This window comes from Somniosus microcephalus, chromosome 10 (genome assembly GCF_052327205.1).
Source record: "Somniosus microcephalus isolate GS21.2 chromosome 10, FLI_Smic_1.0, whole genome shotgun sequence".
NCBI classification, from domain to species: Eukaryota; Metazoa; Chordata; class Chondrichthyes; order Squaliformes; family Somniosidae; genus Somniosus; species Somniosus microcephalus.
In genome coordinates, this window is record NC_140996.1 from 112,216,931 (window position 1) to 112,231,209 (window position 14,279).

Here is a 14,279-nt window from a genome sequence, read left to right on the forward strand (position 1 = left end):
GGGGCACTGCGGACACCGGTGACGTCATCGGTGGCGGCGCAGCGCAACAGGCTAACGCTGCCATTAGCGCCCCAGTTAAATATCACGAGAGGCGTGGCCAGTGGCGCTAAAGCCACTGAGTGCCCTCTTTAGGCGCTAACTGGTGGCGCAGCCCACCGAATTTCTAGGCCCTAGAGTTTGGAGGGAACACAATGAAAATGCCCAGTTTAAGGTGTTACCAGCTAACACATTGAACAGAAACACAAACATTAAAAGAGGCACGTGCCTTTGAAAAGATGACATCAAGTAAAAGAAACACCTGCTGGTCAAATAGTTTTTATGTTAAACTTGGATGACAGGAAACACAAGATTAAATATGCAACCAATTGAGATAGCTAGAAATGCATGAACCACCCTAGTCAAAGCGTCTTTAATATATACATAGTAAATATGATACCAACAAGAACACTTTGAAGATATGACTTCAATAGATGGACCAAGCAATTACATTGTGTTTGTATTGAACTTGGAGCAGCACGGAGTCACAACGTCTGCTAAAAACCAGTAAAGCCAATATTAAAAATTGAATGAAAGCATTTTGTAAGAATGACATCAAATAAAGACCACTGTCATATTGTTTTTATGATGGTTTTTGAAACACCTAAAAAGGTAGAGACATAATTATGCATGCAATAGTTGAATTGGCAGTAAGAATAGAAAGCATTTAAGAGAGAGAATCAATAAAGACAATTAGCTGACATCAGCAGAGAACTTCAAAGAATAAACCACTACCAAAAGGGTATAAAAATAAGAGCTTTTCAAACAGAAAGTCAGAACTCGCTGAACAGGCAAAGCGTTTCTCAACTATTCAGAGGCATCTCTAAGTTTTAACTACGAGTCTCGGGTAATCAAAGTAATTGATTTTGGTGGATGTTCTGGAATTTAGAGATAAGTAAGAAATGTAGAAATGTAACGACGTAAAGATTTGAGAATAAGGATCTCTGAGAAATAAGAAAAGTAAGCTATCTGTATTTTGAATTGTTAATGTTATGACTGATTCAACAGCTGTTAAATGAATGTCGGCTCTTAAATAAAACAATATATTTTTAGAATTGTCTCAAAGAGTAATTCTGTATAAACTCGCAAACCCAATTTCTGTACATGCTTTTGTAAGGAGTTGCAGAATTCTGGGGGGTATTCCGGACCCTCATAATATCCGGAAGGTCACAGTCTAGTTAAACTTATAAAAAATGCTAACTGGAGGATGGTAACATCTTCAGTTGTTCCTTTCCTGAAGGGAGAGATAGCCTGAACCTTTAGACCCATTTAAGCGTCTTATGGAATTCAGCTATCTCTAACTTAAGTTGAAGGTGAATGTCTGGAGAATACGCCTGATCTGGGGTAGCCCGAAAGGGCTAGGACTTGTAAATATCCCTTCAAGCTGTCCTCGTCTCCCTTCAGCTGCCGAGTTTCCTGAGGTCTGGGAAACCCAGCTGGCCACAGTTAAACCTGCATAGAGTCATAGAATCATAACGGCACAGAAAGAGGCGATTCAGCCCATCGAGTCTGTGCCGGTTCTCTGTAGAGTCGGCGTATTCTCCAGACGTTCACCTTCAACTTAAGTTAATAAATACCTCTATTTATGAAGCCCAAGATCCCATATGCTTTGCTAACCGCTCTCTCAATATGTCCCACCACCTTCAGGGACCTATGCACATTAACTCCCAAGTCCCTCTGTCCCTGCACACTCTTTAAAACTGTGCCATTAAGTGTATATTGCCTCTCCCTGTTCCTTCTGCAAAAATGCATCACCTCACACTTCTCTGTATTAAATTCCATCTGCCATTCGGCTAGCCTTTCTATGTCCTGTTGCAGTTGATTGGTATCATCCTCAGTTTGCCATACCCCCGAAGTTTGGTGTCATCGGCAAATTTAGAAATTCTTCTGTATTCCAATATCCAGGTCATTTATATATATCAAAAAAAGCAGTGGCCCCTGCACTGACCCTTGGGGAACACCACTGTCTACCATCCTCCAGTCTGAAAAGCAGCCATTTACCACAACTCGCCGTTTTCTGTCCTTAAGCCAATTCCTTATCCAAGCTGCCATTGACCCACCTATTCCATGAGCGTCAAGTTTGTTAACCAGCCTTCTATGTGGTACTTTGTCAAATGCCTTCCTAAAATCCATTTAGACAACATCCATTGCATTCCCTTCATCAATCATTCCTGTTATTTCATCAGTAAATTCAATTAGATTAGTCAAACACGATCTGCCTTTTACAAATCCGTGTTGGCTCTCCTTAATTAGCTTAAACCTCTCCAAGTGTCCCCCCGCCTCCCCCAGGCGCTAACAGGAGGAGCCAAACAACCAAATTTCTCCCCGTAAAAATCTTAAACCCAACCCCAACTCGCCTCCAATCCGCCCACCTCGGGGTTTAACGGAGGTGGGTTAAATTGGAGAATAGCAAATGTAACCCCGCTATTTAAGAAAGGAGGGAGAGAGAAAACGGGGAACTACAGACCTGTTAGCCTCATATCAATAGCTGGGAAAATGCTGGAATCTATTATAAAGGATGCAATAACTGGGCACTTAGAAACTAATAGTAAGGTTGGGCAGAGTCAACATGGATTTATGAAAGGGAAATCCTGTTTGACAAACCTATTGGAGTTCTTTGAGGATGTAACTAGTGGAGTGGACAAACGGGAACCAGTAGATGTGGGGAATCTGGATTTTCAGAAGGCATTCGATAAGGTCCCACACAAGAGGTTGGTGAACAAAATTAGGGCACATGTAATTGGAGGTAATATACTAGCATGGATTGAGAATTGGTTAATGGACTGAAAACAAAGCAGGGATAAACAGGTCTTTTCAGAATGGCAGGCTGTGACTAGTGGGGTACCGCAAGGATCGGTGCTTGGGCCCCAGCTATTCACAATCTATATCAATGATTTGGATGAGGAGACTAAATGTAACATTTCCAAATTTGCTGATGATACAAAGCTAGGTGCAGTGTCAGTTGCGAAGAGGATGTGAAGAGGCTTCAAGGGAATCTCGACAGGCTCAGTGAGTGGGTGAGAACATGGCAGATGGAATATAATGTGGATAAATGTGAAGTTATCCACTTTGGTAGAAAAAACAGAAAGGCAGAGTATTTCCTAAATGGTGAAAGATTGGGGAATGCAGATGCTCAAAGGGACATGGGTGTCCTTGTACATGAGTCACTGAAAGTGAATGTGCAGGTGCAGCAAGCTGTTAGGAAGGCAAATGGTATGCTGGCCTTCATTACAAGAGGATTTGAGTACAGGAGTAAAGTCTTACTCCAATTATATAGGGCCTTGGTGAGACCACACCTGGAGTACTGTGTACAATTTTAGTCTCCTTACCCAAGGAAGGATATACTTGCCATAGAGGGAGTGCAACGAAGGTTCACGAGATTGATTCCTGGGATGGCGGGACTGTCATACGAGAAGAGATTGAGTAAACTAGGCCTGTAACATAGAAACATAGAAGATAGGAGCAGGAGTAGGCCATTCGGTTCCCTCGAGCCTGCTCCGCCATTCAATGCGATCATGGCTGATCATCCAAATTCAGTACCCGGTCCCTGCTTTCTCCCCATACCCCTTGATCCCTTTAGCCTTAAGAAATATATCCAACTCCTTCTTGAATATATTTAATGAACTGGCCTCCACCGCCTTCTGTGGTAGAGAGTTCCACAGGTTCACCACTCTCTGGGTGAAGAAATTCCTCCTCATTTTTGTCCTAAATGGCCTACCCTTTATCCTTAGACTGTGTCCCCTGGTTCTGGACTCCCCGACCATCGGGAACATCCTTCCTGCATCTAGTCTGTCCATTCCTGTCAGAATTTTATAAGTTTCAATGAAATCACCTCTCATTCTTCTAAACTCCAGTGAGTACAAGCCCAATCGACCCAATCTCTCCTCATACGTCATTCCTGCCATCCCAGGTATCAGCCTGGTGAATCTTTGCTGAACTCCTTCCATGGCAAGAACATCCTTCCTCAGATAAGGCGACCAAAACTGCACACAATACTCAAGATGTGGTCTCACCAAGGCCCTGTACAACTGCAGTAAGACATCCTTGTTCCTGTACTCAAACCCTCTCGCTACGAAGGCCAACATACCATTTGCCTTCTTAACCACCTGCTGCACCTGCATGCTTACCTTCAGCGACTGGTGCACAAGGACACCCAGGTCTCGTTGCACTTCCCCTTCTCCCAATCTATTGCCATTTAGATGATAATCTGTCTTCCTGTTTTTGCCACCAAAGTGGACAACCTCACCTTTATCCACATTATATTGCATCTGCCATGTTTCTGCCCAATCACCCAACATGTCCAAATCATCCTGGAGTTTCTCGACATCCTCCTCACAGCACACATGCCCACCCAGCTTTGTGTCGTCTGCAAATTTGGAGATATTACATCTAGTTCCCTTGTCTAGATCATTAATATATATTGTGAATAGCTGGGGTCCAAGGTCCGATCCCTGCGGTACCCCACTAGTCACTGCCTGCCACTCGGAAAAGGACCAGTTTATTCCAACTCTTTGCTTTCTGTCTGCCAACCAGTTCTCTATCCAAGTCAACACCTTGCCCCCAATCCCATGTGCCTTAACTTTACACGCTAATCTCTTATGCAGGACCTTATCGAAGGCCTTCTGAAAGTCCAGATACACGACATCCACTGGTTCTCCCTTATCTATTTTACCAGTTACATCCTCAAAAAATTGTAGCCTGTAGTCTCTTGAATTCAGAAGAATGAGGTGATCTAATTGAAGCATACAAAATTATTACATGGTTTGATAGGATGGATGCTGGGAGAATGTTTCCCTTGGCTGGGGAGTCTAGAACCAGGGGCCACAGCCTCAAGATAAAGGGTAGGCCATTCAGGACTGAGATGAGAAGAAATTTCTTCACACAGAGGGTGGTGAATCTTTGTAATTTTCTACCCCAGAGGGCTGTGAAGGCTCAGTCATTGGATATATTCAAAACAGAAGTCGATAGATTTCTGACTAGTAAGGGCATCAAGGGATATGGCGATAGGGCTGGTGAATGGAGTTTAGGCAGAAGATCAGCCATGATCTCATTGAATGGTGGAGCAGGCTCGAAGGGCCGAATGGCCGACTCCTGCTCCTATTTCTTTCTTATGTTCTTATCACTGCCAGCCTCATTAAAATATTTAATTGGTCAATACGCCTCCTGGGAGCAGGCTGGCTGCCTGCCCCTTGTCCCACCTCCGTTAAACCCAGAGCTCAGTGGATTGGAGGCGAGTTGGGGTCGGGTTTAACAATTTTAGGGGGAGAAATTTGGTTGGTTAGCGCCTCCAGTTAGTACCTGGGAGGGGGAACTTCAGTGCTGGTTTACTGCTGGCGCTAAGTCTTACCGCCTGGGCCTCTAGTGCCTCGCAGATCGTGATGTCATAAAGTGCGCAGCGCCCTGTTATCAGCCCGGATGTGAAATTGCCTCCCACTCTCTGCTGTATCGCCAGGCGTGAACAATGGCAGGAAGAGGAGGCGTTGTCAATTCGGCTGGCCGCTTGGGGACGCTAATTAAAGGGAATGTCGCGTAGGTCACCTTGCAATGCAGAACTGCCAACAAGTAGGTTGTGCACCATCACTGGCCCTTCCCTTTAAGTGAGGGAAGCAGCCTCTGATGTCATTAGCAACGCGCTGCAAATTGTTCAGCGCGCTGCCGCTACCGCCCCACTCTTGGACTTTAGCGCCCCAAGAGAAGTGGTTAGCGCTTGACTTAGCACTCCACTTCCCTCTTGGAGCGCTAAAACTGAATTTCCCGGCAGGAGAAAATAATTAGCACCTGCCGCTACTTTTTCTACTTTTCAAAAGTTAGCACCAGGCGCTACGGAATTTCTAGCCCTTAAAGTTTTAACATCTCACCCGACCCCAACCCACCTGTTTTGGGAGTTAAGATTCAGTCTCGAGTCTCAGGCAGATGAACAACTTGCACTTATATACCATTATTATATAGAAGATGGTCTTGGCAATGATTCGGAAGTGGGGTGGGTGGGGTTAGAAACTTAGCTCAGGGACAAACAGAGGACATGGAGGTTGCTTATAATTAGGTTTAGCTTGTATGAGCAGCCAGGAAGGGGGATGAAATCAGGAGCTAAGATGTAAAATTTCCTGCAGCAGCCAAATAGGATTGGTTTCACTCTTGTAAATGTTGATTTGGAGAAAGTTCAGACTTATCTACGACTAAATGTCAAACAGGTAGTTGGATAGCACAGCAATAGTTGTGGAGTTGAGGTAACACTGGATGTTGGCGTTCAGATGAAAGTTGATGCCATGATTATTAGTAGGCCTTGATTTTGCAAGGCTTTACCTGCAGCACGGCCTTGCAGGCTGCAGGCATAGGTCAGAGAATCACACAAACGATTTTCCGATGGGCCTTTCAGGACAAGAATCGAGGCTCCCCTACTAACATGTGTGGCCTCATTTTAATAGTAAAATCACCTCATTAATGGTCAATTAGCAAATTCCATGTATTCATGCGAGACTCCCCCCACAGAGTGCCTCACCCATAACGAGTAGGTGCAGGGGAGTTCCAAGACCTTGTCTGCTCAAATAGGCCTTCTTAAAACCAGATGGTTTCTTTTTCAGGCAAAGTTTTTTATTTGCATTTTTACTGCTGCAGTTTGCACCATGTATTGGTTGGTTTTGCTGCATAGTCCTTCATTTTTGTTTTCTTTCCCGTGAAATAATTTTAAAAGCCGTTTTAAATTTTAAAAGAAACACTTTTAAAGAGAGATTTCAATTCCAATTAATTAAGGAAATAAAATATGTAAGCAGCCAGGCTTTCCGTCACCGGTGGCAGGAATTAAATAAATAAATATACAAATAAACAAAGCAGCAGCAGATCAATAAACATGGGATCGTTATTTTCTAAAAGAGGTCCTTATTACTCTGTTCCTGTGCAGGGGTGGGTTTCTTGTCTGGTCAAGTGTAGTACCAATTAATTAATCACAGAAAATATAAATTAAATATTAAGACATTAAATTAGATTTAAAAATACTTTTAGTTTTGTTTCTGATTGAGAGCCAAGTTTTCTGAACAACCTCAGGTTGATGGAGAACTAAGCAGAGACTTGATCACAGGGCAGAATGAACCAGAGGTTAATTACAAAAAAAGGGCTGAAAAAATGTTCAAGTAATTTATATTGGGACACTATATACAGAAGGGTTAAGATAAAGAAAGGCTCCAATCAGTTGCAAACCAGTGAAAATACACAGTAAACTGATCAGTACTGAGCCTTCTACTTAGGTTTGAGTGCAAAAGCAGGGAAGTGGCAACTACCGAGAGGGAGAACAGCCAAATATGTCACGGTAGTATTTCATTCAGGAGAAGCTACATCCTAAAATTACTTTTGGATGTACTTCAGTTGAAATATCTCCTTTCAAATTGAAGATATTAAAAAAAACTTTCCAACCACTCTTTCTGGGGAGAAAGTAACTTGTACTACAAGTATTTCTTACACCACAGTAACATTGGCCCGGAATTTGAAGTCAGCGGTGAAGCGAAGCGAAGGTGTTCACCGCTGGCCCCGAAGTACACTTCGCACAAGGATCTTGTGATCTCTCTGTTGAGAACTTTAGGTTTTCCAATGTTCAATTCAAATCAGCAAAGTATAGTGGGGATCCCCTTGTGCGAGCTGCTGTGATGTCAACAACCTGTCTAAGCAGCCAATCAAAACGCAGAATTCTCAGACAGAAAACAAGGAAGTGAGTAAGCTCTTAAAATTCTAACCTTTTAAAAATGTTAGTGAGCAAAACAAAGATGGGGCTCTCACATGGGGAAAATAAAGGTGAACAAATGTTTCTTAAAAATTAAATTTATTAAAATGGATAAATTTCACACTGCACAAAATTAAAATTGGTTTTTCAGGCCCTTAACCATTGTTTAGCAGTCAATATGCTGTTAAAACCCCAGTTACACCTAATCCCTTTGGGTCTAACTTTTAGTGGGGAATTTAACAGCGTAATTATTGTGGAAGAGCCGAAGTTTTCATCAGTTTCAATGATTTATGAAATTTCACTGACTGCCAGCTCTATGGTGGGGGGAAGACGGGGGACACAACGCAGCCAGTTTTGTAGCTGTCACTGACAGACCACAACGTCGGGATTTCCACGTGATTGCGCATGTGCCAAATCCTGAAGTTGTGGTCAGTTTCAAAGGCAGAATGACGGCAAACGCTGCTAGTTCGCCGTCACCCCGCCCGCAAATTCCAGGCCATCATCCTTTAAATCCAACCTCAGAATACCCTTTTCCCCCACACCTTATTGTGACATTTCCATTTCAAACACCAGCTATGTTTGCTGATAATTTGTGCGCAGTTTGTTGTTTGGGCTATTTTCCACTAGGTAACTGGATCAAACACTAGTACAAAATTGCGATTCTTAATTAAGACCAGTGATTTGAAGAAATGGATTGAAGGTTACAAGTATAAACATAAATGATAAAATACTATGGGCCGTATATTCCGATGCCTATGGGTGTGTACGGGCTGTGTACACACCTGTAGGGACATCGGAAATGCCGGTTTCAGGTATGCGAAGCGCATGGGCTGAAAACCAGCATTTCCGATCTGTCAAGAATGCTCTTGACAGATCGGACACCTGCCCTAGAGAAGGGCCTCTGCGGGCGGATAGTTCCGCTTTCTGTAGAACCTCCGCCCGCAGAAAATCCTTAGATATCTTACGCCAGCAGGCGTAAGACCTGTTTTCACCAGCATAAGAGTTGAAAAAGGTAAAAAAATAAATTTCACTCATTCATAATTTTTAAAATAGTTTTAAACATAGAAGATAGGAGCAGGAGTAGGCCATTCGGCCCCTCGAGCCTGCTCCGCCATTCAATGCGATCCTGGCTGATCATCCAAATACAGTACCCGGTCCCTGCATTCTCCCCATACCCCTTGATCCCTTTAGCCTTGAGAAATATATCCAACTCCTTCTTGAATATATTTAATGTATTGGCCTCTACTGCCTTCTGTGGTAGAGAATTCCACAGGTTCACTCCTCTCTGGGTGAAGAAATGCCTCCTCATTTCTGTCCTAAATGGCCCACCCCTTATCCTTAGACTGTGACCCCTGGTTCTGGACTCCCCGACCATCGGGAGCATCCTTCCTGCATCTAGTCTGTCCAGTCCTGTCAGAATTTTATAAGTTTCAATGAGATCCCCTCTCATTCTTCTAAACTCCAGCGAGTACAAGCCCAATCGACCTAATCACTCCTCATACGTCATTCCTGCCATCCCAGGTATCAGCCTGGTGAATCTTCGCTGAACTCCTTCCATGGCAAGAACATCCTTCCTCAGATAAGGCGACCAAAACTGCACACAATACTCAAGATGTGGCCTCACCAAGGCCCTGTACAACTGCAGTAAGACATCCTTGTTCCTGCACTCAAACCCTCTCACGACGAAGGCCAACATGCCATTTGCCTTCTTAACCACCTGCTGCACCTGCATGCTTACCTTCAGCGACTGGTGCACAAGGACACCCAGGTCTCGTTGCACATCCCCTTCTCCCAATCTATTGCCATTCAGATAATAATCTGCCTTCCTGTTTTTGCCACCAAAGTGGATAACCTCACATTTATCCACATTATATTGCATCTGCCATGCTTTTGCCCAATCACCCAACCTGTCCAAATCATCCTGGAGTTTCTCAGCATCCTCCTCACAGCACACACGCCCACCCAGCTTTGTGTCATCTGCAAATTTGGAGATATTACATCTAGTTCCCTTGTCTAGATCATTAATATATATTGTGAATAGCTGGGGTCCAAGGACCGATCCCTGCGGTACCCCACTAGTCACTGCCTGCCACTCGGAAAAAGACCCGTTTATTCCAACTCTTTGCTTTCTGTCTGCCAACCAGTTCTCTATCCAAGTCAATACCTTGCCCCCAATCCCATGTGCCTTAACTTTACACGCTAATCTCTTATGCGGGACCTTATCGAAAGTCTTTTGAAAGTCCAAATACACCACATCCACTGGTTCTCCCTTATCAATTTTACCAGTTACATCTTCAAAAGATTCCAGTAGATTAGTCAAGCACGATTTACCTTTTGTAAATCCATGTTGACTTTGTCCGATCCTGTCACTGTTTTCCAAGTGCTCTGCTATTACATCTTTTATAATGGACTCTAGCATTTTCCCCACTACCGATGTCAGGCTCACCGGTCTGTAATTCCCCGTTTTCTCTCGACCACCTTTTTTGAATAGTGGGGTAACATTAGCTACCCTCCAATCCATGGGTACTGTTCCAGATTCCATCGAATGCTGGACGATGATCAGCAAAGCATCAACTATTTCTAAAGCCACTTCCTTAAGTATCCTAGGATGTAGATTATCAGGCCCTGGGGATTTATCGGCCTTCAATCCCATCAATTTCCCTAACACCATTTCCCTACAAATACTGATTTCTTTCAGTTCCTCCCTTTCATCAGACCCTATGTTCCCCGACATCTCTGGGAGGTTATTTGTGTCCTCCTTTGTGAAGACAGAACCAAAGTATGAATTTAGTTGGTCTGCCATTTCTTTGTTCCCCATTATAAATTCCCGATTCTGACTGCAAGGGACCTACGCTTGACTTCACCAATCTTTTTCTCTTCACATATCTATAAAAGCTTTTACAGTCAGTTTTTATGTTCCGTGCAAGCTTACTCTCATATTCTATTTTCCCTTTCTTAATTAATCCCTTTGTCCTCCTTTGTTGCATCCTAAACTGCTCCCAATCCTCAGGTTTACTGCTTTTTCTGGCCAATTTATATGTCCTCTCCTTGGATCTTATGCTATCCCTAATTTCCCTTGTTAGTCATGGTTGAGTCACCTTTTTTGTTTTATTTTTATGCCAAACTGGGATGAACAAATTTTGTACTTCATCCATGCAGTCTTTGAATGTTTGCCATTGCCTATCCACCGTCAACCCTTTGAGTGACATTCCCCAATCAATCCTACCCAACTCGCGCCTCAGACCATCATAGTTTCGTTTATTTAAATTTAGGACCCTTGTCTCTGAGTCGACTACTTCATTCTCCATCTTAATGAAGAATTCAATCATATTATGATCGCTCCGATCCAAGGGGCCTCGTACAAGATTGCTAATTAATCCTTTCTCGTTACATAATACCCAGTCTAGAAGTTTAGAAGATTGAGAGGGGATCTCATCGAAACCTATAAAATTCTGTCAGGCCTGGACAGACTAGATGCAGGAAGGATGTTTCTGATGGCCGGGGAGTCCAGAGCTAGGGGTCATAGTCTAAGGATAAGGGGTAAGCCATTTAGGACTGAAATGAGGAGGAATTTCTTCACCCAGAGAGTGGTGAACCTGTGGAATTCTCTGCCACTGAGGGCGGTGGAGGCCAGTTCATTAAATATATTCAAGACGGAGTTGGATATATTTCTTAAGGCTAAAGGGATCAAGGGATATGGGGAGAAGGCAGGGACAGGGTACTGAATTTGGATGATCAGCCATGATCTCATTGAATGGCAGAGCAGGCTCGAAGGGCCGAATGGCCTACTCCTATCTTCTATGTTTCTATGTCTAAGATGGCCTGATCTCTGGTTGGTTCCTCGACATATTGGTCCAGGAAACCATCCCGTAAACACTCCAAGAATACCTCCTCCACAGTATTGTTACTAGTTTGGTTAGCCCAATCTATATGTAGATTAAAGTCACCTATGATGACTGTTGTGCCCTTATTGCACGCTTCTCTAATTTCCCTTTTAATGCCATCCCCAACCTCCGCATTACTGTTTGGAGGTCTATATACCACTCCCACTAACGTTTTCTGCCCCATGGTATTTCTCAGTTCTACCCATACAGATTCCACATCATCAGAGCTAATATCCTTCCTTACAATTGTGTTAATCCCTTCTTTAACCAGCAATGTTACCCCACCTCCCTTTCCTTTTTGCCTATCTTTCCTGAATATTGAATACCCCTGGATGTTGAGTTCCCAGCCTTGGCCACCCTGGAGCCATGTTTCCGTAATCCCAATTGTTAAGTCTGTGTGTTCTAGTTGTATTTAAGATTAATTACTGACACAGACTACAAGAATAATGTTTCAACAGGTCTTTACTAGTTGGAGGTCAGGGCTATACTAACAGCAATATCACTACACAGTACTTATATACCGGTGGTCACCACCGGTATTACGTATACAGCAGCCAGAGAAAGTAGTACATCTCTTAAGGTGGAACAGGCTTAAGTTCTCTTAAGGTGGAACAGGTTACATACACCACACCAATCAAATCACATTTGTTTACCTCTATTTGCGCAGCTAATTTATCCACCTTATTACGAATGCTCCTCGCATTAAGACACAAAGCCTTCAGGCTTGTTTTTTTAACGCTCTTAGACCTATTAGAATTATTATTTACTGTGGCCATGTTTGATTTAAACCGTTGATTTCTCTGACTGCCACTTTTGTTTTTCTCCTTCCTATCTTTTGCTTTTATCCTTGTTTCCCTTTCCTCTGTCCCCCTGCTCAGGTTCCCAAACCCCTGCCATTTTAGTTTAAACCCTCCCAACAGCACTAGCAAACACTCCCCCTAGGACATTGGTCCCAGCCCTGCCCAGGTGCAAACCGTCCGGTTTGAACTGGTCCCACCTCCCCCAGAACTGGTTCCAATGTCCCAGGAATTTGAATCCCTCCCCCTTGCACCATTCCTCTAGTCATCTGAAATATCCTTCTCTATTTCTACTCTGACTAACACGTGGCGCTGGTAGCAATCCTGAGATTACTACCTTTGAGGTCCTATTTTTAAATTTACCTCCTAACTCCCTTTATTCAGCTTTTAGGACCTCATCCCGCTTTTTACCTATATTGTTGGTACCTATATGCACCACGACAACTGGCTGTTCACCCTCCCCTTCCAAGATGTTCCGCAGCCGCTCGGAGACATCCTTGACCCTTGCACCAGGGAGGCAACACACCATCCTGGAGTCTCATTTGTGGCCGCAGAAACGCCTATCTATTCCCCTTACAATAGAATCCTCTATTACTATAGCTCTACCCCTCATTTTCCTCCCGTCCTGTGCAGCAGAGCCACCCCTGGTGCCAGGAAGTTGGCTGCTGCTGCCTTCCTCTGATATGCCATCCCCCCCAACAGTACTCAAAGTGGTGTATCTGTTTGAAAAAAGGTAAGTTTAATCCTGAACCGCACCCCCCCCACCCCCACACGGAGTGCCGGCTGCGTTCCAAGAGCCCGGCACTTCTCTTGATTGCCGGGATCTTTTGCCAGCACTCCCGATCCCTGGGGGCCCAGGGTAGCGCTGCGCAAGGCCCCTCCCCTCCCCTTTAAGAAGGGCAGGAAGGCCTGCATTACCGCGGCACGACGTGCTGCAATATTTCATCGCAGCGCCCTAAGAGGGATACGGGGACCTTCCAGTAGCGCCCCCGCTTCCGTCTTGGGGCGCTACCCCTCAATTTCTGGCATGGGGGTGCTAATAAAGTAGCGCCCCGGCGAAGTTAATGGGCCATTAATCAATTTTTAGCCCTTGATGTTTTACTGTGTTTTTGGGGTGATCTCCATTCATTTTTGACAGGTCTATCTGTCAAGTGTATGAAGAGAGATTCCTTTCTCCTGTAGGCTCCCCATGGCCTTTGTGATCCCAGGGACACTTGCGAACTGCATGTGCCTCTGGGATACGTGGGCCCTGTGCATTTTGAGTTTGGAGAGGCCCAGGAGTGGAAGTGTACCCACTCGGGAGCCCTCAGGTAACTCCGTAGATTTTTTCCAGAGCGGAGGCCTCCGCACGCAGGAAGCCTCTGATCGGATAATATGGGCCAAGTTCTAACATGTACTCTGGAAAACTATTCACATAACAGCCAACAAAACCTTCAGGTTTTTCCCATGATAACTTCATGGGCTGGGAAGTTTTATTTTCTTGTAAGTTTTAACTGTAGTAAGTCGTTCCCTTCAGGTGGTTAACTTATAGAGAAGTTCACTTACTAATGTTAGACTGGTAGACAGTGAATTTTCTTTTCTGAAGAGATGGGAATTCACATTCAACAATATAAGCGTCAACTTCATAAAAAGATACAGAAAACCACAAACAATTTCTGTTCCATTGTACACCTTAGAAGAACCACCAAAGTTATGAACAGATTTTCCAGTGTGTTCCTGCTGAAAACAATGATGGCAGCTTCCCTGATAACTCAGAGCAAGAGCACCATTTAGTGTAGTGAGCCCCCGAATCAGTGCTGTGGTCTGGCAAGTTTGTCAATCTTAGCTGAGGTGGCAAAAAGGTGTTACAGT

At 44.1% G+C, this 14,279-nt stretch overlaps 1 protein-coding gene across 5 annotated transcripts in view; it reads right to left on the bottom strand.

Annotated features, from left to right (window-relative positions):
* cfap300 (cilia and flagella associated protein 300) overlaps positions 1 to 14,279 on the bottom strand; it is a 121,997-nt gene that overhangs the window by 66,639 nt on the left and 41,079 nt on the right. The gene's annotated exons all lie outside the window — the stretch shown is intronic.